This window comes from Henckelia pumila, unplaced genomic scaffold, assembly GCF_033568475.1.
Source record: "Henckelia pumila isolate YLH828 unplaced genomic scaffold, ASM3356847v2 CTG_321:::fragment_1, whole genome shotgun sequence".
NCBI classification, from domain to species: Eukaryota; Viridiplantae; Streptophyta; class Magnoliopsida; order Lamiales; family Gesneriaceae; genus Henckelia; species Henckelia pumila.
The window spans coordinates 1-7,500 of record NW_027331802.1 but is presented as its reverse complement, the minus strand read 5'-3'; the positions used below and the strand labels follow the sequence as shown (position 1 = coordinate 7,500).

The 7,500-nt window shown below is 48.1% G+C and overlaps 1 pseudogene; it reads right to left on the bottom strand.

Annotated features, from left to right (window-relative positions):
- Positions 1–7,378: 7,378 nt before the first annotated feature.
- LOC140871050 (5.8S ribosomal RNA) lies at positions 7,379–7,500 on the bottom strand (annotated as a pseudogene; the record flags this gene model as incomplete).

Below are 7,500 nucleotides of genomic sequence, written 5' to 3'. Positions count from 1 at the left end.
GCAAAGTGAACTCCCTATAGACTCGAGGTCAAGGATCAGATAACAGAGACAGACCGGGCCCTGGTATGTAGCACGCTGTGCCGTCGCTTCAGGAGGTGGCTCCCATACCGAGATAATCGTGGATACGCCGGACCCAAATCGATGGAAGTCCATCCACTAACAGGATAGGGTACAACCCTACTAACAGACATCTCGAAAGAGATACAGCAAGATGCAAATGAATGCAGCATAATATCATGGCATATAAATCATGCAGTCACATAATACATGCATACTCAGTCAGGATATCTCGAACAGTACTTCCGTACCTCAAATACCAGGTAGGCACTACAAGCTCTAAGTCCAAGCCTAAAGTCCGCCTACACAGCGAAATGATACTACTATCATTATAGTGCTCTAAAAGCCTTAACTAAGCTATTGCATACTCCTAAATATTTATAGGAAGCAAAAGCTATACCTTCGTCCGTCGTTAGCCCTTTGATGTCGATGCCTCCAGAACTTGGGCACAACTCCGCTACGACTACCGAACGTCTAGACGACTCCCAGTTCAAGCCTAGGAAGGCTAGAACAACTCGAATATGACTAGAAATAGAGAGGAAATCCGGAATTGGCAAGGAGAAATGAAGCCTCGGCCTTCTATTTATAGACAACGATCGGAGCCTCCAATCCTCGATCGGAACGTCCGAACTTCGATCGGAATGTCCGATCCTGCCATCGGAGCTTCCGAAGATCCTGATCTGCCACGTGTCAAAATATCACTTGTTGATTCCGGATAGGGGTGATCGAAACGTCCGATCCTGATCGGAGCTTCCGATCCAGCCACACGTCATGGATGACGTAATATCATCGGTGCCTCCGATCCTCATCGGAGCTTCCGATCCCGATCGGAGCTTCCGATCGTGCCTTCGGAGCTTCCGATCCGTCCAATACCCAATTCAATTAATTAGCATTAATCCTTTAATTACTCAATTAGGGCACGGGCTACTACATTCTCCCCCACTTAAGATATTTCGTCCTCGAAATCAGATCTTAAGTACCGAATGCAAATACAGAAATCAGAAACATTCTTTATTCAATCAAACGTTTACAGAGTTTGCAACTGAATACAACTTAAAGAATGAAATCAAAACAACTCAGGATGGTCTTTACGCATCCTGTCCTCAAGCTCCCAAGTAGCTTCCTCAGTCCCTCGGCGCTGCCACTGAACTAAAACCAAAGGAATGACTTTGTTCCGTAAAACCTTATCCTTATAATCCAGGATACGAAGAGGTTTCTCAACATAAGTCAAATCCTTGTCTACCTGAACCTCAGACCGCTGCAGAATATGAGATTCATCTGCCACATACCGTCGCAACAGAGATACGTGGAACACGTCGTGAATGCTGGATAGATGCGGTGGCAAAGCTAGTCGATAAGCCAAATCGCCAATACTCTCCAAGACCTCAAACGGACCGATAAATATGGGAGACAACTTGCCCTTAAGGCCAAATCTGAGAATCTTGCGGAAAGGTGACACTCTCAGAAACACTTTCTCCCGACCTCGAACTGCAAAGGCCTACGCTTGATATTAGCATAACTGGCCTGACGATCCTGGGCAGTCTTAATCCGTTTCTTGATCTGATCAACAATATCTATCGCCTGCTGGATAAACTCCGGTCCTTCAGCCTGTCTCTCCCCCACTTCTTCCCAGAAGAGTGGAGTACGACAACGTCGCCCATACAACGCCTCAAAAGGTGTCATCCCAATACTAGTGTGATAGCTGTTGTTGTAAGCGAACTCGATAAACGGCAAATGATCCTGCCAGGCTGAACCAAAATCCATGACGCACGCTCTAAGCATATCCTCTAACGTACGGATAGTGCGCTCTGACTGACCATCAGTCTCTGGATGATAGGCTGTACTCAAACTGAGAGTAGTACCCATCGCACACTGAACACTCCCCCAGAATCTAGAAGTAAACCTGGGGTCCCGATCGCTGACAATGCTCACAGGCACTCCATGAAGTCGGACGATCTCCTGAATGTACATCCGTGCCATGCGATCCACAGAGTACTCTCGGCTATAGGCAATGAAATGCGCTAACTTGGTAAGTCGGTCCACCACCACCCAGATAGCATCACAGTTCCTTGGGGATACCGACAAATGGGTCACAAAGTCCATAGTGATAAACTCCCATTTCCATTCAGGAATAGGCAGACTGTGAAGCAATCCTCCAGGTCGTCGGTGCTCTGTCTTGACCTGTTGACACACCAAACATCTCGAAACAAACTGATAAACATTGCGTTTCATTCCCTTCCACCTGAAACGAGTACGTAGATCCTTGTACATCTTGCTGCTCCCAGGATGAATACTCAACTTAGTGCGATGTGCCTGAGATAAAATCTCCTCTCGCAACTCTTCATCCTGTGGAATCACAAGTCTACCAGACAAACACAGAAAGCCATCTGACTGATCATGAAATCCAGACGAGCTACCCTCGTTAGCTAGACGAGCTAAACGCTGGGTCTTTGAATCAGACATCTGAGCATCTCGGATCCGCGAATACAAGGCTGGCTCAGATAATATCGCAAACATTTGGATACTCTGCATACCTTTCTTATGCTTGAAGGTATAACCTGAAGTACAACAGTCACTGATCGCACTAGACATCGAACAAGTCTGAAGTGCGGATAGTCGCACCTTGCGACTCAAAGCATCAGCGGTGAGATTAGCAGCTCCCGGATGGTACTTAATCTCGCAATCATAGTCCTTAAGCAAGTCCTTCCAACGTCTCTGTCTCATGTTCAATTCTGCCTGAGTGAACAAATACTTGAGACTCTTATGGTCGGTGAAGATCTCAAATTTCTCGCCATAAAGATAATGACGCCAGATCTTCAAAGCGAACACAATGGCTGCTAACTCCAAATCATGGACTGGGTAGTTGTCCTCGTGAAGCTTCAGCTGTCTAGAAGCGTATGCGATCACATGCCCATTCTGAGTCAGGACAAAACCTAACCCCTGAAGAGAAGCATCCGTGTAAACTACATACCCTCCAGATCCTGACGGTAATGCTAACACCGGCGCAGAAGTCAACCGCCGTCGAAGCTCACGGAAATTCTCCTCACACTCGGAGGACCACTCAAAATTCACACCCTTGCGGGTAAGCTGCGTCAACGGTCGAGCTAACTGAGAGAAGTTCAGAATGAAGCGACGATAATACCCTGCTAGACCCAGAAAACTACGGATCTCAGCAACTGTCGTCGGACGCGACCAATTAAGTACCGCTTCAATCTTGCTTGGATCAACAGAAATCCCTTCCCTAGATATGATATGGCCAAGAAAGACCACTCTATCCATCCAGAACTCACACTTGCTCAGCTTGGCGTACAATTGCTCATCTCGAAGAGTCTGCAGTACCAACCGCAAGTGAGAAACATGCTCTTCCGTATTACGCGAATACACCAAGATGTCGTCAATGAAGACCACGACAAACTTGTCCAAATACTCCCTGAAGACACGGTTCATCAAATCCATGAATATAGCCGGAGCATTAGTCAAACCAAATGGCATCACTAGGAACTCGTAATGCCCATAGCGAGTACGGAATGCAGTCTTGGCTACGTCCTGATCACGGACTCTCAACTGATGATACCCAGATCTCAAGTCAATCTTGGAGTAAATTGATGTGCCCTGCAGCTGGTCAAACAAGTCATCAACACGAGGCAACGGATACTTGTTCTTCACAGTCACTCGATTCAGCTGCCGGTAGTCAATGCACAGCCGCATCGACCCATCCTTCTTCTTCACGAAGAGAACAGGAGCTCCCCAAGGAGATACACTAGGACGAATGTACCCCTTGTCCAAAAGATCCTGTAGCTGATTCTTTAACTCACGCATCTCTGACGGAGCCAGACGATACGGTGCTCTAGAAATAGGCGAAGTACCCGGCATCAACTCTATGCCAAACTCGACTTCCCTAGCAGGAGGAAAACCCGGAATCTCATCAGGAAACACATCTGGAAATTCATCCACAACAGGAATGTTCTCTATCCCAATACTCTCAGCGGACAAATCAACTGCATAGATAAGGTAGCCTTCCCCGCCAGACTCTAGAGCTCGACAGGCTCTCAAAGTTGATACCAAAGGCATCGGGGGTCGCGCTCCCTCACCATAGAAAAACCAACTCTCACTCCCTTTCGGATGAAAGCGTACTAATCTCTGATAGCAGTCCACTGAAGCTCGATAGGTAGTCAGCACATCTATTCCCAGAATGCAATCAAAATCGTCCATCGCCAGGACCATGACATTCGCTAACAGAATGTTCCCTTTGAACTCTAAAGGGCAACCCATCACTAGACGCTTAGCCAAAGCAGATTGGCCCGTCGGAGTAGAAACAGACATCACTACGTCTAGTGCAATGCATGGTAACTTATGCCTCTTAACAAAACGTGCAGAAATGAAGGAATGAGATGCACCAGTGTCAATAAGTACAAGAGCAGGTATACCATAAAGCATAAATGTACCTGCGATGACTTTCTCATTCTCCTCCACAGCCTGATCATGTCTCAGGGCAAACACCTGGCCAGAAGCTCGTGGCCTCAAATGAGAACTCCCAGCAGACTGTCCCTGTGACCTCTGCTGTACGGTAGCCTGAGAACCCGATCCTGTACCAGAACCAGAACCACCTCCCCCAGACAGTGGACAATCCCTCCGGATATGACCAGTCTCTCCACAACGGAAACAAGCTCCAGAAGCTCTACGACACTTGTCGGATGGATGGTTCTTCCCACAGTGATCACACTTCTCCTTCTTACCATAACGGACAACACCTCCAGAACCAGAGGAAGAAGAAGATCCAGACTTCTTGAAAGTTTGGGCACGGGGACCCAAAGAACTAGCAGGTCTCGACTGAGAGAAAGACCTGTTCCGCCGAATGCTGTCCTCCGCTTGGTGACAACGGCTCACCAAACCCTCGTAGGACATGTCGTCGCCAACCGCCACATGGTCATGGATCTCAGGGTTAAGGCCCTGAAGAAACAGATTATACTTCATCTCTGAGCTATCAGCAATCTCGGGGCAATAGGATAGCAGATCAAAGAACCTCTGCTGATACTCATCGATAGACATGGTTCCCTGTCGCAGACTCAGTAGCTCGCCTGCCTTCGACTGTCGGAGTGCAGGAGGAAAATACCGCTTTTGGAAAGCTGTGCGGAACTCGGCCCAGGTGGCCACTCCTCTCGCCGTAACAAAAGGTGCAGAAGTAAACCTCCACCACCTGCGCGCACGCCCATCCAGAAGATAGCCAAGGGTCTCCACCTTCTGCTCATCGGTGCATTGGAAAGTCTGAAAAGTCGTCTCCATGCGGTCTAACCAGTTCTCCGCATCCTCCGGAGACTCACCTTCAACTAAGGGCTTAGGACCTATAGCTAAGAATCGACGCACAGTGAAACGCTCGTCGTCATGGTGACGATGACGCCGTTCTCGACGAGGCTCCCGGTTGGCATCACCCCAACGCCCACCAACACTGCCATGAGAACTCTGGTCGTCACGATTTGACATCTACAAAAATACCTCAAGATGAGACCAAATCCCAAGAAATCTTTTGCATGCTCTGATACCATAAATGTAGTGACCCTTACCCGGATCACCTACTAAACAGAACTTATGCATGCAATAAACTTAATAAAACAGATATCAGAATAAAACTGCGGAATCCAATAACATTATACAATCCCAAGTAAAGGAATCTGTAATTATCCAATATTATACAACCAAATCGAATAGCTGTATAAACCCAAACAACAGTAGTAAAACCTAGATGAAGCTCCAGCTGGCCAACCACTGACTAGCCCCTCCTGGATCCACCCTCCTCGTCCAATCGCAAACCTGCCCCATGGAATAGGGTGTCCAGAAAAATACAGAGTACGAGACGTGAGCATTAAACGCTCAGTGCGAGAGTATGAGTATACATGCATGCAAAGTGAACTCCCTATAGACTCGAGGTCAAGGATCAGATAACAGAGACAGACCGGGCCCTGGTATGTAGCACGCTGTGCCGTCACTTCAGGAGGTGGCTCCCATATCGAGATAATCGTGGATACGCCGGACCCAAATCGATGGAAGTCCATCCACTAACAGGATAGGGTACAACCCTACTAACAGACATCTCGAAAGAGATACAGCAAGATGCAAATGAATGCAGCATAATATCATGGCATATAAATCATGCAGTCACATAATACATGCATACTCAGTCAGGATATCTCGAACAGTACTTCCGTACCTCAAATACCAGGTAGGCACTACCAGCTCTAAGTCCAAGCCTAAAGTCCGCCTACACAGCGAAATGATACTACTATCATTATAGTGCTCTAAAAGCCTTAACTAAGCTATTGCATACTCCTAAATATTTATAGGAAGCAAAAACTATACCTTCGTCCATCGTTAGCCCTTTGATGTCGATGCCTCCAGAACTTGGGCACAACTCCGCTACGACTACCGAACGTCTAGACGACTCCCAGTTCAAGCCTAGGAAGGCTAGAACAACTCGAATATGACTAGAAATAGAGAGGAAATCCGGAATTGGCAAGGAGAAATGAAGCCTCGTCCTTCTATTTATAGACAACGATCGGAGCCTCCGATCCTCGATCGGAACGTCCGAACTTCGATCGGAACGTCCGATCCTGCCATCGAAGCTTCCGAAGATCCTGATCTGCCACGTGTCAAAATATCACTTGTTGATTCCGGATAGGGGTGATCGAAACGTCCGATCCTGATCGGAGCTTCCGATCCAGCCACACGTCATGGATGACGTAATATCATCGATGCCTCCGATCCTCATCGGAGCTTCCGATCGTGCCTTCGGAGCTTCCGATCCGTCCAATACCCAATTCAATTAATTAGCATTAATCCTTTAATTACTCAATTAGGGCACGGGCTACTACAGTCCGGGAATGACAGGGCTCTCACCCTCTCTGGCGCCCCTTTCCAGGGGACTTGGGCCCGGTCCGCCGCTGAGGACGCTTCTCTAGACTACAAGTTGGGCTATTCCCAATTTGCTTGCTGTTACTAGGGGAATCCTTGTAAGTTTCTTTTCCTACTCTTATTGATATGCTTAAACTCAGCGGGTCATCCCGCCTGACCTGGGGTTGCAATCTAGGGGCAATCTAGTGCTCCGTTGGGTCTCATTCGTGGCCCGATGCAGTCCCATACAATAGTTCGCGAGTCGAGGAATACAACCACCAAGTATCGTGTGACATGCATTGACACGAAATCCTATTTTGGGCCGGCCGCTACGCGAGGATAACGGGAGGCCATTTTCCGCCCCTCCATCGGATGGATGCATCAGCACCCCGCATTTTATGAGCGCGGGGGGAGACGCTGGGGGCAACGAGATGCGTGACTCCCAGGCAGACGTGCCCTCAAACCGATGGCTTTGGGCGCAACTTGCGTTCAAAGACTCGATGGTTCACGGGATTCTGCAATTCACACCAATTATCGCATTTTGCTACGTTCTTCATC